This window comes from Rattus norvegicus (assembly GCF_036323735.1).
Source record: "Rattus norvegicus strain BN/NHsdMcwi chromosome Y unlocalized genomic scaffold, GRCr8 chrY_unlocalized_5, whole genome shotgun sequence".
NCBI classification, from domain to species: domain Eukaryota; kingdom Metazoa; phylum Chordata; class Mammalia; order Rodentia; family Muridae; genus Rattus; species Rattus norvegicus.
The window spans coordinates 1254515-1277336 of NW_026947408.1; the positions used below are offsets into that span (position 1 = coordinate 1254515).

The following is a 22822-nucleotide window of genomic DNA, read 5'->3' on the forward strand; positions in this document are numbered from 1 at the left end:
AGTACATCTAAACAATTGTGTACTACTCAACTCTTAAAACCAATTATCTCAAGAAAGCCAAAGACAAATGGGATGATCTAGAAAATATCATAATGATTGAGGTTACCCAATCACAAAATGGTATGAAATCACACATTTTATGAAATCACCAAAAGTGGATATTGGCACAAAAGCTAAAATTACCAAAGATGCAGTTCACAGACAACTGGAAGCTCAATAAAATGATACACAAAATGTGCATGCTTTAATCCTTTTCAAAAGGTGGACACAATAATATCTATGAATTTCGAGCAGAGACTGAGGAAATCCCATTCAGAGCAGGCCGTACATGTGGCAAAAATATATACACATCAGTCACCAAAACTAGATAAGATTGATGGAGCTAAGAAGTGCATTGTGCCAGGGACTGTATAGAGATCTTTCCTGTGAGACACAGCTAGAGCATATCAAATAAAGAAGGGAATTCTAGAGGCAAATCAGTGAATTGAAAACGGACAGTAGGGGAGTTATAGAAAAAGATGAGTGGGGCCGGTTAGGGATCATATGTGCAGGTAATAGGGAAAGGAAATAACATTTCAAATGTAAATATAGAAATACCCAATTAAAACAGGAATAAAATTTGCTAAAAAAATAAAAAGAAATAAAGAAATTTAAGAAAAGAACACTGCGAAGTATTCACAGCTATTGACTCAGAAATGTAAAAGTCATTTTCATGGAATGATAGTCAGAGTAATACTAATGGAAAGACTGAGATGATGAAGACTCAACTAGAAACACTTCTCTCTCCCAGATATCAGTATCAGACAAAAACTGCACTATAGGCATCCAGAGCATGGTGGAATTTACTCTGAGGCGAGGACTCAATACTTGTCTTTCCATTCTTCCTTAGGACCATTTTCTTCTTAACAAAAAGAATAAGGCTATGAGATCTCAGCAAAACAACTGTGCCCTGCCCATCACTTGGCTTTGGAATAAAAAAAAATAATGATATAAACTCTTTGACTTCCAGGAATGATATGAACAGGTAAGTCCAGATGCTTCTGAAAGGCTCCCAGCTCCTGATTCCCATATGTGGAAGATTCACATCAAGCCTAACTCTTCAGAGATCCCACTCAATCCCTACTAAGGACTCTGAGCTATCCCAAGGATGATGTACATCTTCCTTTTTTTATACAAAGATAGAAGGCCAGCTTCCTTCTCCACATCACTGAAATCTTTATCCTCTTTGTTCTCCCTCCCATATGGCTGTTTACCGTGAATTAGAGGTCAATTATTAAACCCTAGAGGTACTGCAAGAATATCAGAGAGGCAGTTGCAGCCACAACAACACTTGTGATGTCACAGAAGCAGCTAGGGAGTCCAGGTTACAAGAGATACTTGCAGTAGGGCCAAATCATGATGTCACTGTGAACTGCCATGTCCTACCTGCTAAACAGATTTCCCTACATTGACCAGATTTTGAGTGCCCTTTCCAGGTACGTCTCCTGTGACACAGTGGAAACCTTTACATAGTCCATCATTCTAAAACTGTAGAAATCTCTTTTCTTCATTAGTGGTTACATGCTTTGAATGGGGAAAGTTAGCCATGGGTTTTGCATGTGTATAAACGATTTAAGAAAATGGAGTGCAGGAGATTCTTCTAGATAATAATTTTTTCCCAGGTTCATTCCTGTGAAATACATAAAAATTTTGTAGGTTTTCTCTGTTTCCCAAAGGCCAGTATTCTCCCTACAGACCTTTAATTGAATGAATATTGTGTTTCAATTTCTTATTGTACATTCCTTGATAGGGATCTTTATAAATATTCCTGAATGTTTACTCAAAAATTCTGTTTTAAAATTCCATTTTTTGCAATGATTTTGGCCCAATGATAAAGTGAATATAACAGTGTAAATATTGTGTACCTACTTCAAATGATAAACTCCCAAATCCTTATTTTATCCAATAATCACAGACATCAGTAAAGCAAAGGACAATATCAACTCTATAATGTGGTTCTGTAGTCCCAAAAGATAATCAGATCTCTAATATCTCCCTTCCTTATTTCCAAGGTTCTGACATGAGGGTTGAGGGTTTTTTAACCTGATTCTTTGTTCAGGCCAAACATAAGGTTCAGGAGGATGGACAGTGAGAGGAATGTCTTGAGGTCCAGGGAAACTTAACTTCAATAGTTTCATAAGTAGAGAATGGCATCTATTTGGCATTGTCATTTGTGGATTCTACATTCTTGACCCAGTTGTGCATAATCCATGTTAAAATTCCACCAAACCTCATAGGTGTAGGAGACACCAAAATTACATAAGATTGATGAAGGTAAGAGGTGCATGCTGCCAAGAACTGGAGAAAGATCTTTCCAGAGAGTCATAGTTAGAGCATGTTAAATACAGAAGTGAATGTTAGTGGTAAACTGGTGAACAGAAAGCATGTCTCTTCTTGGTAGATATTTAGAAAGGATTACAAGAGCTGAAGGGACTTTCAACCCCATAAAAACAACTATTCCAACAAACCAGAGCTTTCTGACACTAAACCAATATTCAAAATCTGCCCATGGAAAGTCCTATGGCTCCAACAGCATATGTGACAGAGGATGGATTCCTTGGGCACCAATGGATGTAGAAGCCCTTGGTCCTTCTCAGGTTTGGTTCCCAGTTCAAGGAAATGTCAAGGTGCAGTAAGGAGGGTTGTAAAAGAAGGGGAGTCGGTCCAGTTACGACCTTATGGAGAGGAAATTTGGAAAGAAAATAGCATTTGAAATGTAAATATAGAAATAGCCAATAAAATAAGCAAAAATTTACTAAAAAATGGAAGAAATGAAAAAAGAAACTGCTAGCCATTCTCACCTATTGATTCAGAAATATAATGAGTAACTGTCAGGGAATGGTAATCAGAATAATAATGGTGAAAAGACTGATATGATTAAGAGTCGACTAGAAGCACTTCTCTCTCCCAGATATCAGTGTCAGACACAAACTGAACTATAGGAATCCAAAGCGTGGAGGAGTTTACCCTGAGATGAGGACATAGTACTTGTCTTTCACTTCTTCCTTAGGACATTTTTCTTCTGGGCAAAAAGAATAAAAGCCATGAGCTGTCAGGAAAACAACTGTGACCTTCCCAAACTTGGGTTTTGGGATAAAGAAATTAATGATATAAACTCTCTGATTTCCAGGAACTGTAAGAGCAGGAAGTCCAGATGCTTCTGAGAGGACCCCAGCTCCTAATTCCCATTTGTAGACGGCTCAGATCAAGACAATCTCTTCATGAAACAACTCAACACCTACTAAGGACTCAGAGAGCTTTCCCAAGGACCTTTTTTGTACCAAGACAGAAGGTCAGCTTTCTTCTCCCCATCTCTGATATCTTCATCCTATTTGTCCTCCCTCCCAAATGGCTCTTTACACTGAATTATAGGCCAATTAGTAAACCATAGATATATGGAATGAATATCTGAGAGGCAGTTGCTGTCAGGACAACACTTGTGACAACACAGAAGAAGATAGGGCTCTCAAGGATACAAGAGATATATTACGGGGGTACTAAGGATGATGTCACTGAGAACTGCCATGGACTACCTGCTAAACAGATTTCCTTACATTGACCAGATTTGACGGTGCCCTTTCTAGGAGAGTCTCCTATGACACAGTGGAAACCTTTTGTACTCCATCTCTCTAACGCTAGAGACTTCTCTTTGTGCATTAGTGTTTACATGGTCTTAACGGACAAAATTAATCGGGACTTGGCATGGGTAGAAAAGATCTAGGAAGATGGAGTGGAGGAGATTCTTCTTGATAATAATTTTGCTCCCTGGTCCATTCCTGTGACATACAGTTCAATTTCCTAGTTTTTCTCTGTTTCCCAAAGGCCATTATTTTCCATACAGACCTTTAATTGAGTGAATATTGTATTTCATTTTCTAATTCTTCATTCCTAGATAGGGCACTTTGTATTCATTCCTGAAAGTGTACTCAAAAATTCTCTTTTACAATTGCATTTTTGTAATGATTTTGGCAAAAAAGAGGGCCGAAGTATAGAGTGCAGAGAACAGTGTAAATATTTTGTACCTACTTCAAATGATAAACTCCAAATTCTTATTTTATCCAAAAATTATCATACATCAGTAAATCAAAGACAACATGTACTATACAATTTGTTTCTCTATTCCCATTTGATATCATTTCTGCAATATCTTCCTTCTTGTGTTCCCATGGCCACACTTGAGGTTTTTGGATATTTTACAATGATTCTTTTTTCAGGCCAAACATAAGACTTAGGTGGATGGGCAGGGAAAGAAATGTTTTGAGTTCAACTGAAACCTCAATTTCAATAAGTTCATAAGGACAGGAGGGAACTTTGCATCTGTAGATTCTACATTCTTGTTCTAGATGCGCAGAATCAATGGTAAATTCCATCTAACCTCACATAGGAGCCAATATATATATATGATAGATAGATAGATAGATAGATAGATAGATAGATAGATAGATAGATAGATAGATCTGCCACCAAAATAAGATAAGATTGTTGAAGTTAAGAAGTGCATTCTGCCAGGAAGAGGATATAGACATTTCCTGAGAAACACAGCTAGAATATGTCAATTACATAAGTGAATGCTTGTGGCAAACCAGTTACTTGTAAATGGAACTCTTGTTGATAACTTTTGAGAAAGGATTACAAGAGGTAAAGGGGTTTGCAAACCCATAAGAAAAACAATGTCAATGAACCAGAGCTTTCTAGTACTAGACCAATATTCAACGAATGTACATGGACATACCTATGGCTCCTACTGCATATTTAGCACCAGATGGCCTTCTTGGGAACCAACAGAAGTAGAAGCTCTTGGTCCTCCCTATATTTGATTCACAGTTCATGGGAATGCAAAGGGGTAGTAAGGGGATTATAGTAGAATGGGAGGTGGACTGGTTAGGGATCTTAGAGACAGGAAATTGGAAAAGGAATAACATTTGTAATGTAAATATAGAAATATCAAATTTAAAAAAGCTATATATTTTGCTAAAAAAGAAAAAAATGAAAGAAATAAAAGAAAAGAAAACTGCCAATTAATTACACCCTTTGACTCAGAAATCTAAAGGGTCACTGTCAGGGAATGGTAGTCAGAGTAATACTAGTTCAAAGACGAAGATGGTGAAATCTCAAATAGAAGCAATTTTCTCTCCCAGATATCAGTGTCAGACACAATCTGCACTCTAGGAATCCAAAGCACGGAGTAATTTACTCTGAGCTGAGGACACAATACTTGTCTTTCCCTTCTTCCTTAGGACCAAAACCATCAGCTTTAAAGAAAACTGTGCCCTTCCCAACACTTGGCTTTGGAAAAAAGACATGAATGATATAAATTCTCCGACTTCCAGGAACCATAACTAGCAGGGAAGTCCAGATGCATCTGAGAGGCTCCCATCTCCTTATTACCATATTTGGAAGGCTCCAATCAATACTATCTTTTCAGCAAACCTTCTCAACCACTACCCAGAAATGACTGAGATTTCCCATGGACCACATATTTCTTTTTTTTTATAACAAAGCAGAAGGCCAGCTTCCTTCTTCCCATCTTTGATCACTTCATCCTCTTTTTTCTCCTTCCCAAAGGCTGTTTATGCTGAATTAGAGGCCAAATAGTAAACCCTAGAGGTACTGAAGGACTACTGGAGAGGCAACTTCTGTCAGGACAACACTTGTTACATCACAGAAGAAACTAGGGATCTCCAGGATACAACAGATTTTTTTAGATAGGCCTAATGGTGATGTCACTGAGAATTGTCATGGCCTACCTGCTAAAGTGTTTTCCTTTCAATGACCAGATTCGAGGGTGCCCTTGCAAGGTTTGTCTCCTGTGAAACAATGGAAACCTTTTCATACTACATGTCTTTAAAGCTAGAAACTTCTCTTTATTTCCTTAGTGGTTACATGCTCTGAAAGGAAAAGATAATCAGGAGCTTTGCATGGGTAGAAAAGATCTCGGAACATGGAGTGGAAGAGATTCCTCTGGATAATAATTTTATTACCAGGTCCATTACTATGACATACAGTTCAATATCCTAGGTTATCTCTGTTTCCCAAAGGCCAGCATTTTCCCTACAATCCTTTAATTGAATTCATATTTCATTACAGTTTCTCATTGTACATTCCTTGATAGGTGACTTTATATATTCCTGAATGTGAAGTGAAAAATTCTGTTTTCCAATTTCATGTTTTTTTGCAATGATTTTGGCAACCCAAAGGTCCCACCTAACGTTGAATATAAAAATGTAAATATTATGTACCTACTTCCAATGATGAACTTCCAAATCCTTAGTTTATCCACAAATTTCCAGACATCAGAAAAGCTAAGGAAAACATGAAATATAGAATATGGTTCAGTAGTCTCATTAGACATCAGTTCTTTAATATCTAACTTCCTGTTCCTCTAGGACCAGACGTGAAGGTTTTCGAGGTTTTACCATGGTTGTTACTTCAGGACAAACATAAAATTCAGGAGGATGTGCAGGGAGATGAATGGCTTAATGTCCAGGGAAACTTCAACTTCAATAGGTTCATAAGAACAAGAGGGAGGTGTTTGGAATTGCCATTTGTGGATTCTACATTCTTGACCTAGGTGTACATAATCCATGTGAAAATTCCACCTAACCTCATAGCTGTAGGAGCCACCAAATGTATAGTTGGAACCAGATGTACATCTTTCCTGAGAGACACAGCTTGAGCAAGTCAAATACAGAAGAGAATGCTACTGGCAAACCAGTGAACCAAAAATGGATCTCTTGTTGGTAGTTTTTGAGAAAGAATTACAAGAGCTTAAGGGGATTTCAATTCCATAAGAACAACAATGCCAGTGAACCAGAGCTTTCTGGTACTAAACCAATATTCAAAGACTGTACTTGGACAGACCTATGTGTCCAACTGCATATGTAGCAGTGGATGGCCTTGTTGGGAACCAATGGAAGGAGAAGTTCCTGGTCCAACCTAGGTTTAACTCTCAGTTCAAGGTAATATCAAGGTTCACTAAGTTAGGTTATAGAAGAATGTTAGGGGGACTAGTTACGGGTCTTATGGACATGAAACTGGGAAAGAAAATCAAATTTGAAATTCAAATATAGAAATATCCAAATAAAAAAAGCAATAAAATTTGCTAAAAATTAAAAAAATGAAATAAATTAAAGAAAAGACATCTGTCAGCTAATTACACATATTGACTCAGAAATCTAAAGGGTAACTATCAGGAAATGGTAATCAGAGTAATACTAGTGGAAAGACTGAGATGATGAAGTCTCAACTAGAAGCTCTTCTCTCCCAAATATCAGTGTCAGACACAAACTGCACTATAGGTATCCAAAGCATGGAGGCGTTTGCACTGAGCTGAGGAGACAATACTTGTCTATCCTTTGTTTCTTCGGACCTTTTTCTTCAGGGCAAAAAGAGTGAAAGCCATGAGCTCTCACTAGAACAACTGTGCCCTTCCCAACAACTGACTTTTGGAATGAAGAAAATGATTATATAAACTCTCTGAATTCCAGAAACCATATCAAGCAGGGAAGTCCAGATGATAATGAGAGAATCCCAGCTCTGGATTCCCATGTGTGTAAGGCTCAGATCAAGGCTATCTCTTCAGATACAACACTCAACGCCTACCCAAGACTCACTGAGCTTTCCCATGGACCATTTATTTCTTCCTTTTTTTATACAAAGAGAGAAGGCCAGCTTCCTTCTCTTTTATCTCCCTAACAAATGGCTGTTTAGCCAGAATAAGAGGTCAATGAGTTAACCCTAGAGGTCCTCAAAGAATATCCAAGAGGCAGTTGCTGTCACCATGACACTTGTGACATCACAGAAAAGCTAGAGCTCTTCAGGATACAAGAGATATTTCAGGGAGGACCTAATGATGATGTCACTGAGAACTGCCATGATCTAACTGTTGAACAGCTTTCTTTACATTGACCAGATTTGAGGGTTCCCTTTCCAAGAGTGTCTCTTGTGACACACTGGAAACCTTTAAATACTATATATCTCTAATGCTGGAGACTTCTCTTTGCTTCATTAGTACGTACATGTTCGGAATAGAGAATGTTGGTCAGGGGCTTGGCATGGGTATAAAGATCTAGGAACATGGGGTGGAGGAGATTATTCTGGATAATAATTCCACTCCCAGTTCCATTCCTGTGACATACAGTTCAAGTTCCTAGGTTTTCTCTGTTTCCCAAAGTCCAATATTTTCCTTCCAGACATTTAGGTGAATGAATATTGTATTACATTTTTTTATTGTACATTCTTTGAAAGGAGACTTTATATATATTACTGAATGTGTACTCAAATATTCTGTTTTCCAATTTTAATTTTTGCAATGATATTGGCAACAAAGTTGGCCCAGCTAAAGCATGAATATAACAGTATAAATATTGTATACCTACTTCAAATGATAATCTCTCAAATCCTTAATTTAAGCAAAAATTACCAGCCATCAGTAAAGCAAAGGACAATATGGACTTTAGAATGCGGTTCAGATTTTCTTTTAGGCTTGAAAAATTTTGCGAAGAAGGTTTTGTGGGTGTATTTGTGTCTTTATCCCTCCATTGCTGGTCTTTCCAGTCAATGGGATTTGGCATCTTAATGTTTCATATCACCAATGTACGTCACAGCTTAGGTCACCCCATTGATTCGTGGGTACCTCCATTATACCAGGTCTCTTTCTCTTCCTGGAGGTTTCTCCCACCTCCTCATCTCTTAAAGTTCAAGATTTCCTTTCTTTCTCATGACTATCGGGTCCTATCTCCTGTCCCTTCACACACAGGATCCATTCTCCTCTTCCTTCCATCTCTCATCTAGTTCCTTTCCTCAATCGGCCTCCTAGACTATTTTATTCCCCATTCTAAGTGAGAGTCAATCTTATGCACTTTGGCCATTCTTCTTGTTTATCTTCTTTGTACCTTTAAGCTTTGTGGAGGATGTCCTGTAGTTTATGGATAATATTACTTATAATTGAGCAATTTCAACAACCCTCTTGATCATATTATACAGTAGTATGTTAAAATTGAAAATTATAATTTAGTATGAGTGAATGTCATGAGGACCAAATTTAAGTAAAAAGAAACTTAAAACAAGATCAAATCACAGATTTTAAAAATTGACCTAATAATAAAAATTCTCTACTATCATAAGGAATTATTATATCACAGGCAATTTTTAAGTGGTACCATAAATTTGGCAGACAAATGATGTTTTTAACAAGTAATTATGGATAATATGACTAAGATCAAATAAGATAAATATATTATTTTCATTCTGATATCACTTCCTGGCATTTTTCCTCAAACATGATGTTTATAGCATTGAACATTATGGTATTAGTTTTAAATTTTAATATTTATTTTAACCTAACCTATAAAGTAACAGGTTGCCATATGTTATGTTTGTAGACAATCACCCTCATCCTCGCTTCCTCAGTTCTTTGTTTCCGCCTGCCCTATGTCCCTCACCACTTATACTAGTCTCTCTTCATTATTCTTACTTCTAGATTCATATCCCACATGCTCAATATCTTCCATACCACACTGTTTAAAACCCTACTCTCTAATCTCTGTGACGTATACCAGTTAAATGAACTCAAACCACCCACAACTTCACATAAATACAAGTATATTAAAAGGAGATTCTTTGATCTCATTGAAAAAGAACACATGGTATTTGCCTTTCTAAGTCTTTGTTACCTTACTCGGTTTAGTTTTCCTAGGGAGAATGAAGTACCATTGTGTATATTGTCACATTATTATAAATCTATGTATCAATGAATATTCATTATGATTCTCAATAAAAGAGCAATAGATTTATTTTTGAAAAACGATGAGAAAGCTCAGATAGAAAAGTCAAGAAACTAAGAAACTAAGAAACTAAGAAAATTTCAAAGATAAATATGACGAACATATTTGTGTTTATATTAACTGGAGCAGTGTGTGTTAAAGTTAATAAAGGATGTGGTATTTATAATATTTTTATACTAATAAAATGTAGAATATTCAATAATTTAGAGAATACTTATAAAATTGTTCATCACTAAGTTATATTTCCACTAAAACTGTAATCTTTTTATAAACTATTTTACATATATATATATATGTATATGTATATATATATATTTTACCTTCAAAATAAAGAATATTAAGAAGTTAGTCATAAAATTCAATAACAACACCAAAGACGAATTATATGAATAACCAACAGAATAGGAGATATTGCAAACCTCTCCAGTTAAATTAAGAGACTTAGAAAAGTGATAGCATTTTAATAGAAAGGCACATGGCAAACAAGATACAATAAAATCCTGAAACTATACTAAGATGGTTACTATTCATTCCTATGTGCTAAGATTTCATCAACAATCATGGTACATGAAGATAATGTATATGTCAGAAAAATTAATTCAAGTTTAACATAGTAACTTTCTTCATAAAACCCAAGCAGACACTTCTCTTTTTTGTTGCTTAAAAAGTATGTACAAAGCACGGCTTTTGATTATAACACTAATATTTCAAAACTATCATTAAATATGCAAAGATCTTAACACAAAACCCATAGTTTTCATAGCAACCATACAAACTTAAGAAGGAAAAGAAAACATTTTTAAGTACATCGATGTGCGTAATGAAGTCCCCACCTTACCAGTAACAGATGGGTCAAATTTATTGTTCTATGTATTACATAGAATACTCTATCCCAGTTCACTGTTCCTTAGCATATGTTTTTCCTCATCTTTCTCTGTTACTTATCTTCTGAAAGCAGGTGGTATTTCTCATAAAATTAGTTCAAATCATCCAATCTTCACTCCAACAAAAAGAAGGTGTTGACATTAGAGGAAAACCAATTAAAGGTTCTCATTTTTTATTGTGCAAAATTTTATGTATGATTTTGTATGCTTAATATGCTTCTACACCTTAGTGATGACAATTCAAGATTGGCATGAAATCCATCATTCTTAATTCACAATGTAAATGCCCTTTAGCTAATCACAGAAAAGCCTTCAAAGTGTATTTACATAGGATTATTTAGTAAAAATTCAACTTATAGTTTAAGGGGAATAGTGATGTAAAACATCTTTTCTTACATTTTCGTTGCCTTCACATTATTTTATAGCTAAGAGATTTCATTAGAATCAAGAAAGAATTGTTAACATCTTACTAAAATAAAATGAGAATTTTCTCTGTATAATACAGAACTTATTCTTGAAAATTTTTGTGACACTGTTTCTTTTATATCCCTGGCAGTACCAGAACTCACTATCTCTTTCACCTATTCTCTCTCTCTCTCTCTCTCTCTCTCTCTCTCTCTCTCTCTCTCTCTCTCTCTCTCTCTGTGTAGACCAAGCTGGCCTTGAACTTAGAGTTATGCCTGCTTCTGCTACCCAGTGCTAATATTAAAGGCCTGTGCCACCACACTCCGTGCTTTTCTACATCTTTAACAAGCTCTTGTCTGATTATATTCCAAATCTTATGAAGTTAGCTCCCTAAAGTACCTAGAAGAAATTCAGTATCAAAAATATATTTTGCACACCTAAATCCCTACTCCCGAGTTGCTGATTGATCTGCACACGTAGCAAGCTCTCTGAAGGAACTGAAAGCCACAAATTTTTGCTTTCATTATAGGAATAAAGAAAAGGCCTGTTCACTGCACAATCTCATGATATCACGGAACAATTCTTCCAACACTACAAAGTGAAATCTTATATTGACTCCTGTACCTGAAGCCACAGTTTCTTTCCTTCTATTTAGTTGTGCTCATTGTCACCACCATTTCATTATAACCAGGTTTAACCCAAAGGTATTCTCTGCCCCAAGAATTCATTTCTACTATATTGACATATTCAGTCATGTTCAGTTAAATTTAAGCACTGACCACACCAAAGTGAGGATTTATATAATATCCAACAGAAACATAGGAAGAAATGCTACAAAAATAAATTTATACTGAATAAATAATCAAAATGTGTTTTATTTGTTGCAACACAACATCTATCCATTTTCATTGTATTGATTGGTTCTGGGTATATTCACAAGCCAAGAAAATTGTATTTAAGCCCGGAAAAAACTTTTGAGATTTAGTTCTCTCTTTTATATAGACTATGAAGACTAAACTTAGATATCAATGCTTAATAGAAAGCAATTTTACATGTTGTGTCATTTCACTGTTTCTCAGATTTTTTTGTATAATTGAAAGTGTATAGCTAAATCTTGTAATTTAATATTTTTCCCACTTCATTTCAATTTCTACTTTAACTCTGAGTAATAAGTCCAAATGGGATCTGATTACATATATTGGCCCCGTACGATTTTTTTAAAAATTATAAGGTAAAGTTTTATATGCTAGAAAGTACACTTTTGAGAGTACATTACACTGGAAATTTAGTTCATCCTTTTTCATTAGTTTTGTCTGAAAGGCTATTATTTACAAATTTGTTTTAAATTTTTAGAAGTATTGTGTGTGTTTGTTTGTTTGTCTGTGAGTATGCCTGTTTGAGTATACATACATACATGTATATCTTTGACAATTCAAATATAATAAGACCAGAGAAAGTAGCTTGAGTGTTATTGATAATTTATGGACACTGAATTTTTGTATATGCTGTATATGTAACCTTGAAAATATGTACTGTATATTTTTTCAAAAGCATTGTTTAAATATGTATACTACATGAAGCACACTAATTGCAGTTTTAGCCTTTTCCACACTAATTTTATCTCTTTAGATGTCTAGAAAGAAATACACAGAAGCATGAATCATCTCTTAACTCCAAATGTAGGTAGACTCTATGATATATTTTGCTTTTTTACATGATTGCTCAACTTTAGTTCATAAATTATATATTTAATTTGCTCTATTTATGTTACAAAGGTGTGGCACATTGCTTTTGTAATGTGTGGCACATTGTATATATGTATTCATTGATAACTTCCTTCTTTCAACAAACATTAAGAATAAATGATTTATAAACATTATTACAAAATCTAAGATCATTCAGTTTCTTCCATATTCAAATACCAAAATGCATAAATATAGAAAGAATTTCCTGATTTTGACTATTAACAGAAATATTTGATGTACCATTCCTATAAACAAATTTTGATATATCCATTAAAATTTCTTCAATGAGTAGTTTATATAATAATGAAGGTAAGTATAGACATATTGTTAGTATATTTGAATCACAAATGATGTCAGTATTTTACATAGCCAAATATGCATAAACATGTAATTTTACACCTGAATTCCATAAACGTGCATTTATATATTTCCACTCAAAATCAGCTGGGTCCAACTTACACGCATTCTCACAATTATACTCTTACACACACACATATGCATTCATTCTTGTAATTACATATTTAAACAGACATCCTTACTTTCATATGCATAGGGAGCAAGAGACCAAGCACCAGTGCAGAATGATGAGGTCCAATCTTTATAACATAAAGAAAAAAATCACTTCGACCCTTTTAATGCTAAGTGAATTAAACCCAAGTGTGTAAGAGAAAAGCCTTGTTCCTTTTGATAAGAGTAAGCATGCATTGCTATTAAGAAATGACCTGTTCTGTCCCATGGTAAGGAGAAACCTGCCTGCACCTTCTGTTCTTTCCAGCTTCTTCTCTTTTCCTCTTCTCCTCTGTAATTCTGCAGATTGCCCTCTTATGTTACTTATAATATCTACATTATTCCTCTCTACATTTCTTCTCAGCCCAGATATTTTTGGCTCAGTTCTACTAAGCTCAGTTCTCCTTAACTCAAAGCTGACTTTTCAGCTCTGTCCATCTCCAGGTCAGTCCACCTGTCTCTGTCCTTCCAGTTCAGTCCTTCTCTCTCAGTCCTTCTGTGTGACTTCTCTTTCTCCTCAGAACTTAAACATCTTTAAGAATATATGATCCCATATTACAATGTTCATCACAAGTTCATATGAAAGATCAAGCATAAATTGAAACATAATTTACAACCGAGAATTTTTACATCAATATCCATCAAGAGTAATTATCTGGCGAAACATTCATCACCTGTGTCAGCTCCACAGGCTCACTGAAGATCCAAAACCATAGTTGTTAGTGATGTTATATATAGATAAACCCAGTTAATATCTTATATTAACTGTCCTTGCACCTGCAACAAATCGTTTGTTTTCTTTTTATGACTCTTGATAACTGTATTGCAACATCATGGAATGTGTTCTTAGTAGGAGAAAGTCTGTTTACTATCTCAGAAAAATTAACTGTTGACACCAGGGACACCGGCAGAATTGTCACTGCAATTTTGACTATAAGAAAGGGACTTTTACGGGTTCGGGGTTTAGCTCAGTGGTAGAGCACTTGCCTAGCGAGCAAAAGGCCCTGGGTTCAGTCCCAGCTCTGAAAAAAAGAAAAAGAAAAAAATATAGAGACTTATAGCAGTCCCACTATAATAGAGATTAATAACCATTGATATAATTTTAGGAATTATTGTAGAATCATTATTAAGACTAAAGAATTCATCTATTTGCCTGTATAGTATCACTACGGACAGTAAAACTTCGTATGACTGCAGAGATCTGCTCCAAAGGGGTGTGCTATTACTCAATGATTGTTATATATGTCTAATAATAACAACAGGAATAGCATTTAATAGCGTAAACTTTCCCAAAATGAATCCCTTACAACTTTGCTTAATAAGGGAGAACCAGTTGTAGATTATAAAATAATCCGAAGCTGTGTATCTCAGGATGATCACCTGCTAGTTATTAGCCTGTCCTGTTATGGGTCCTGACACTTTCTTCTCAGTCTTACATGGTACCTTCTCAAAAACTGACAATCTGATCCATCATAAAACAGGCCTCAAGAGATACAAGATGTTTGAATTAATCCCATGCATCCTATGAGATCACTACAGACTAAGAATGGTATTCAATAACAACAAAAACAACCATAGTCCCACATATACATGGTAGCTGAAGAATGATTTACTCGATGAGAACTTGTTCAAGGAAGAAATAAAGAAAAAAAATTAAAGACATTTCAGATTTTAATGAAAATGAAGGCATAACTTGGGAACACAAAAAAGCAATGCAAGAGGAAAACTCATAGCTCTGAGAGCCTCCACAAACAAACAGAAGCTATGATACACTAGCAGTTTGATAGAACACCTGAAATCTCAGAACCAATAAAAATCCAAAGACTAGACAGCAGGAAATAATCAAACTCAGGACTGAAATCAACCAAGTAGAAATGAAATGAATTATATAAAGAATCAACAAAACCAGGAGCTGGCTCTTCGAAAAATCCAGAAATAGGTAAATCCCTTATATTCAAATTAAAAATAACAAAATCAGAAATGAAATAGAGATATAACCAAAGAAAGTGAGGAAACTCAAAAAATTATCAGATCCTTCTATAAAAGCCTATACTTAACAAGTGGGAATGTAAGGATTCAATGGATAAATTTCTAGAGAGATATAAGGTACCAAAGTTGAATCAGAATCAGATAAACCACCTAAATTCTCCCATAACTTGTAAAGTAGTAGAAGCAGTCATTAAATGTCTCCCAACCAAAAGATCCCAGGACCAGAAAGGATTAGTACAGAATTCTCTCAGACCTTCATAGAATACCTAATACCAATATTCTCCAAACTATTCCACAAACTTGAAATAGAAGGAACAGTACGCAATTCCTTCTCTGATGCCACAATTATGCTTACAACTAAAGCAAACAAAGACCGAAAAAAGAAAGAGAATTTCAGACCAATTTATTCATGAATATCCCTGCAAAAATTCTCAGTAAATTTCGTGCTAGTCAAATGCAAGAACACATGAAAACAATGATCCATCATGATCAAGTAGGCTTCATCCCAGAGATACAGGGATGGTTCAATATACAGAACCTGATCACTAATCAAACTAATCCCACTATAAAAACAAATTCAAAGAAAACAAAACAAGCAATCATTTCATTAGATGCTGAGAAAGCATTTTACAGAACGTAGCCCTTCATGTTACAAGTCTTGGAAAGATCAGAAATTCAAGGACCATACTGAACTCAATAAAAGCAATATACAGCAAACCAGAGGCCAATATCAAACTAAATGGAGAAAAACTTAATGCAATCCCACTACAATCAGGAACTAGACAATGATAACCACTCTCTCCCTACCTTTTCAATATAGTATTCAAAGCCCTAGCCAGAGTAAACAGAAAACAAATGGATGTAAAGGGATACATATTGCAAAGGAAATTTTCAAAATGTCACTATATGCAGATGTTGTGACCCGACAATTTCCACCAGTGAATTTCTAAGCAGATAATCAGCTATAGCATAGTGGAAGAGTTTAAAATTGATTCAAACAAATCAGTATCCTGCCTCTGCTCAAAAGAGAAATAGGCTGAGAAAGAAATTACAGAAATGACACCCTTGACAATAGTGAAAAAGCTTATAAAATACCACTGTGTGACTCTAACCAAGCAAATGAAAGATATACATGACAAGAACACAACTGTCTGAAAAAAATAAATTTAAGAAGATCTCAGAAATTAGAAAGATCTCCCATGTTCATGTATTGGCAGGTTTAATATTGTAAAAATGGCCATCTTGCCAAAAGCAACCTACAGATTCAATGCAATCTCCATCAACATTACAACTGATTTCTTCACAGACATAAAAATGGCAGTTTGCAAATTTATATGTAATAAAAAAATCCCAGGATAGAGAAAACTATTCTTAAAAATAAAATCATTTGGGGAAATCGCTATCCCTGAGCTCAAGTTGTATTACAGAGCAACGGTGAGGAAAAACTGTATTGTATTGGTATTGAGACAGTCAGGTATAACAATGGAATAGAATGTAAGACCCAAAAATGAACCCACACAGCTATGGCCACTTGATAATTAACAAAGGATCTAAAACCATACAGTGGAAAAAAAAGATAGCATTTTTAAAAAATTGTGCTGTTTCAACTGAAGGGCAGAAGGTAGAAGAATGCAAATCAATCCATTCTTATCTCCTTGTACAAAGCTCAAGTAAAACTGGATTAAAGAACTCCAAATAAAACCAGATACACTGAAACTAATTGATAAAAAGCAGGGGAAAGCCTCAAACAGATTGGTACTGGGGAAAATTTCCTCAATAGAACACCAAAGGCTTTTGTTCTAAGATCAAAAATTGAAAAATGAAACTTCATAAAATTTCAAAGTTTCTCTAAGACAAAGAACACTGTTATTACTTCTATACAGCAACTAACAGATTGGGAAAAGATCTTTACCAATCCTATATCCGATGGAGTGCTAATATCCAATATATACAAAAAAACTCAATAAGCTATCCTCCGGAGAATCAAATAACCCTTTTTAATACTGGGCTACATACAGTTCTAAACAAAAATTCTCAACTGATGAATATTGAATGGATGAGAAGCACCTAAAAATGTTCAACATCCTTACTCATTGGGGAAATGCAAATCAAAACAATCCTGAAATTCTACCTCATACCAGTCAGAATGGCTAAGTCAAAAAAGTCAGGTGACAACAGTCTCTGTCAAGGATGTGGAGAGAAAGGAACACTCTTTCACTGTGGAAATTACAAGCTCTTAAAATCACCCTGGAATCCAGGCTGGAGCTTCTTCAGAAAATTGAACATAGTATTTACTACCTGAGGATCCAGCTGTACCATTGGATGGCATATACCCAAAACTTGCTCCAACCTACAACAAGGACACATGCTCCACTATGTTCAGAGCAGCCTTATTTATAACAGACAGAAGCTGGAAAGAACCCAGATGTCCCTCAAAAGAGGAACAGATTGATATAATGTGGTACATTTACACAATGGTGTGGTATGCAGCTATTAAAAAGAATGACTTCATGAAATTCATAGGGAAATGGATGAAACTAGAAAATATAATCCTGAGTGACATAACAAAAACACAAATAAATGCACATAGCATGCCCTCACTAGTAAGTGAATATTAGCCCAAGAGCTCATAATATCCACCATAAACTCATATGCACTCTGAAGCTTAACAAGAAAGGACAAAGGGGGATTGCTTCATTAACAATTAGAAGGGGGAAGAAAATTTTCATGGGAGTCAGATGGAGGAATCACCCTGTGTGAGAGAGGGGAGTGAAATAGAAAAATAGGAGATCAGGATAAGATGTTGGAAGAAACAGGGAAAAAAACAGAGGACCAGGAAAATTAGTATAGAGAGAAGGAACAGTTGAGGATGGGGGTAACCTCTAGGATAAACCAGATACTAGGAATGCGACAGGTTCCCTGGACCCAATACTGATGACATTGGCCAACATCAACAATAACACTGAAATTAACATGAAGACACCACCTCCAGTAGATAGACATGGCCCCCAGTGTAAGGATGGGACCACTCACCCATCTCAAATATATTCAGAGTTATCCTGTCTAATGGAAATGCAGAGGGGAAAGTGGGGCAGAGGCTGAAAGAAAGGCCATCCAGAGATCTGCAGACACCAACCTGGACACTGTTGCTGCTGCTGATATGTGCTTGCAAACAGGAGTCTGATATGCCTGTCCTCTGAGAGGCTTTGCCAACACCTGACTGAGACAGATGCAGATATTCACAGCTAACCATTGAACTGAACCTAGACATCCCAATGGAAGATGTAGGGGAAGGGCTGAAGGGGCTGAAGGGGATTGTTATTAGAGATAGAACAACGATATCAATTAACCAGACCCCTCAGGGAACCCATGGACCTAACCACCAACCATTGAATATACATGTTCTGGTACCCTACAAATGTAGCAGAGAATTGCCTCATCTCACATCAGTGGAAGGGGAAGCAGTTGGTCCTTAGTAGCTTGATGTCCCAGAGAAGAGCGAATCTAGAGGGGTGAGGTAAGAACGACTGGGGGTGTTGGGGACGCACGCTCTTAGAGACAAAGAGGAAGAGTATGTGGTGGTGGGGATTATAGAGGCGGACCGGAAAGGGGGCAATATTTGAAATGCAAAGAAATACAATTGTTAATAATAGTAATAATAAAGGCAACTGCATACGATATCAAGACATATTTAGAATTTCAATATATGTGATTAGAGAAAATACTTTCCATTGTGTAGCATACTCAATATTTCAAAAATATCATCACGGAAAGAATATTAAGAGCTTTGGGACAAGAAAAAATAGTGATACATCAAGGCAGAAGCATCACAGTAATATCTGGAACTCAAATGGAATTCTAATATCAATCCCATGCATTCAATGCTCTATACAAATCCTATCACATGTTCATTCCCTAAAAAAATCCACCAGTGATTTTCTAGTCCCTGCAGTCTCTGAGGATCAAGGGTCTGGATCAACCTTTCCCATTCGGTTATGAGGCTCCAAGACACATCACTGCACCACAGATGGCCTCTGGTTAGAGGGATCTACCGTGTTGTAAGTGTCGCTTGACCGCACAGTGTCCTAAGCACCCCTTGCCCTTTCCATTCATGTTGCTCCTTCCCGAATCCCTTGTCTTGGCCCCTGACAGTGGGCACAATAGCAGATAGCACTCTGGACACAAAGGAAGAGATTTGACAGGGTTCCTCCTCATTCAGAAAGCTTGGATGATCGCCCCGCAACTACAAGCAGAAATGACAAGTGAAGCAGCTCCTAACTGCCTGGTGCAGACCTCGCGACTGCCCCTTGCAGAACTCGCTACTGCCCCATGCAGACCTCGCTACTTCCCTGTGCAAACTCGAGGACAGCTCCTCTCGAGCTTTGGATGTTTCCTGAGATCAATGGTCACTCGAGATTTCCCTGCTTTGCCTTCCGGACTTGTCCACAGTTCTCGGAAGATAGAGAGACATACTCAAAGGATACAGCTCAACTGATGCTTACCATGACTCACCACTGGCAAGTACATTCACTGCCCCTTCACATGGTAGTAGCCCATTCGACATTTCTTGTTCAATTTCCTTAAAGACTAAACGACCAGATGTGAGGAGAGAGGCCAGCGACCCTCATCCCGGACTTCACCCTCTGACCATGCACCAACGATTTCTCAGCCTCCACGGCCTGGGAACCCTTCAGTGTCCCCCAAGATGACAACAACACCTGAGTGCAACAGTGGAATCAGTTGAAGGATTCCCAGCCTCCACAGCCTGGAAGCCCATTCAGTGTCCCCCAAGGTGATTATAACACCGGACTCCAATGGGGGAAGCATTTTAAGGGTTCCCAGCCTCCACAGCCTGGAAGACCTTCAGTGTCCCCCAAGTGGATTATAACTTCCTACCCCAGTGGGGGAAGCAATTGAACAGCAGAGACCCGAGCGACTTTGAACCTCCCGGACTACTTAGAAGGGCTCGGGACAAGTTCAGATGCCCAAAACCCTATGAAGATCAGAGATTCAAAAAACCTGATGCTCGTGTTACAGAAAACCTGCAGAAACCCAAAGATCATATAAAGGCTTCAGTCAATAAGAGGGACCTAGACTCCAGAAGGGAACTGACAGAGAAGAAGAAATGGACAGTTCCACTTACTCTGAGGGTTTCTGAGGGCATGAGTAATACACTGACCAAGGATAGCAGATCACTGAGAAACCCACTGACTAGGAATATCAGAAGATCTGCTTTACATCCTGCTACCCGAAAAAGAGTGGCCTCATCTAAGTTCCCATTCTTGGTTCTTGGGAAGATGAAAAAAAAAAAAGTAAAGAAAAGAAAAGCGGATTATGTCTACTGGGATTGAGGAACATGTGGACTAGGACGAGTTGGTAGCCAGAGTGCCTGTAACATCTACAAAACACAATACTGGAGAGAATAGTGAAAGACTCAAAGAATATCACACTGTGCCTGGGCCACTTTTTGCTGACTCTTATACTGACAAATTGGGACAGGTACTTTCCCCACACATTCCAGGTTCCCAACATCCTTCCCTATATAGACATGGAGAACTTGGATCTCCCATTTTTCCCCAAGATGTTCCTACCCACCCAGGACTTTCCGGAAATAACCAAATGGTTCCAATGTTCTATAGGGTTATTCCACATTTGCCCAGGTGTCCAAAATTCCTCCCACAGATCCTGAAAGGAAAATCATACATTCTCCTCTTCCAGAGGGAGTATCTTTTTTTCTTCCATCTTTATTAAATTGAGTATTTCTTATTTCCATTTCAAATGTTATTCCCCTTCCAAGTTTCCCCATTAACATTTTCCTAGCCCCTCCCTCTCCCCTTCTATAGGGGTTTTCCTCTCCCGATCCACCCACACATTACTGCCCTTCTCCCAAAAATGCCATTCACTGGGGGTTCATTCTTGGGAGAACAAAGACTTCCCCTTCCACTGGTGCCCCTAATAGGCATTCATTGATACCTGTGAATTTGGAGTTCAGGTCAGTTCATGTATAGGCTTGGGTAGTGGCTTAGTCGGTTGAACCTAGGTTTGGTTGGCATTTTTGTTCAGATGGGGTCTCAAGCCCATTAACTCTTTCAGGCCTTGCTCTGATTCCTTTAGCAGGGGTCGCATTCTCAGTACAGTGGTTTGCTGCTGACATTTGCCTAAGTATTTGCTATATTCTGGCTGTGTCTCTCAGGAGAGATCTACATTTGTTCCTATCAGCCTGCATTTCATTGATTCATCCTTTTTACCTAGTTTGCTGGCTGTATATGTATGGGCCCCATGTGGGGCAGGCTCTGAGTGGGTGTTCCTTCGGCCTCTGTTCTACAATTTGCTTCCCTATTCCCTGACAAGGGTATTCTTGATCCCCTTTTAAAGAAGGAGTGAAGCATTCACATTTTGGTTTTGTGCATCTAGGGTAATTCGAGAATTTGAGCCAATAGCACTTATCAATGAGTGCATACCATGTATGTGATTCTGTGATTGGATTACCTCACTCAGGATGATATTTCCAGTTCCATTCATTTGCCTATGAATTTCATAAAGACATTGTTTTTGACAGCTGAGTAATATTCCATTGTGTAGATGTACCACATTTTCTGTATCCAATTCTCTGTTGAAGGCATCTTGGTTCTTAGCTTCTGGCTATTATAAATAAGGCTGCTATGAAAATAGTGGAGCATGTGTCTTTGTTATATGAAGGTACATATTTTGGGTATATGCCCGAGAGAGGTATAGCTGGGTTCTTAGGTAGTTCAATGTCCAATTTTCTGAGGAACATCCAGACTGATTTCCAGAATGGTTGGACCAGTCTGCAATCCCACCAACAATGGAGGAGTGTTCCTCTTTCTCCACATCCTCGCCAGCATCTTCTGTCACCTGAGTTTTTGATCGTAGCCATTCTAACTGGTTTGAGGTGAAATCTCAGTGTTGTTTTGATTTGCATTTCCCTTGTGTGTAAAGATGTTGAATATTTCTTTAGGTGTTTCACTGACATTCGATATTCTTCAGCTGTGAATTCTTTGTTTTGCTCTGAACCCCATTTTACAATAGGGTTATTTGTCTCCTGCAGTCTAACTTCTTGTTTTCTTTGCATATTTTGGATATTACCCTTCTATCTGTTGTAGGATTAGTAAAGATCTTTTTTCTATCTGTTGGTTGCCATTTTGTCCTAAGAACAGTGTCCTCTGCCTTACAGAAGCTTTGCGGTTTTATGACATGGCATTTGTTGATTCTTTTTTTTTTTTTTTTTTATTTTTTTTTTTTTATTAACTTGAGTATTTCTTATATACATTTCGAGTGTTATTCCCTTTCCCGGTTTCCGGGCAAACATCCCCCTCCCCCCTCCCCTTCCTTATGGGTGTTCCCCTCCCAACCCTCCCCCCATTGCCGCCCTCCCCCCATAGACTAGTTCACTGTGGGTTCAGTCTTAGCAGGACCCAGGGCTTCCCCTTCCACTGGTGCTCTTACT

General features: G+C 37.2%; 1 long non-coding RNA gene across 2 annotated transcripts; it reads left to right on the forward strand.

Annotated features, from left to right (window-relative positions):
• The first annotated feature begins 893 nt into the window (after positions 1-893).
• Positions 894-11967, forward strand: LOC134484767 (uncharacterized). 2 transcript variants are annotated; one of them, XR_010062535.1, is made up of 3 exons: positions 894-1024; positions 3170-3331; positions 11643-11967. It is a non-coding gene; the product is annotated as an uncharacterized LOC134484767 (long non-coding RNA). The 2 variants fall into 2 exon arrangements; XR_010062534.1 differs by lacking the exon at positions 11643-11967 and adding an exon at positions 5277-8592.
• The last annotated feature ends 10855 nt before the right edge of the window (positions 11968-22822 follow it).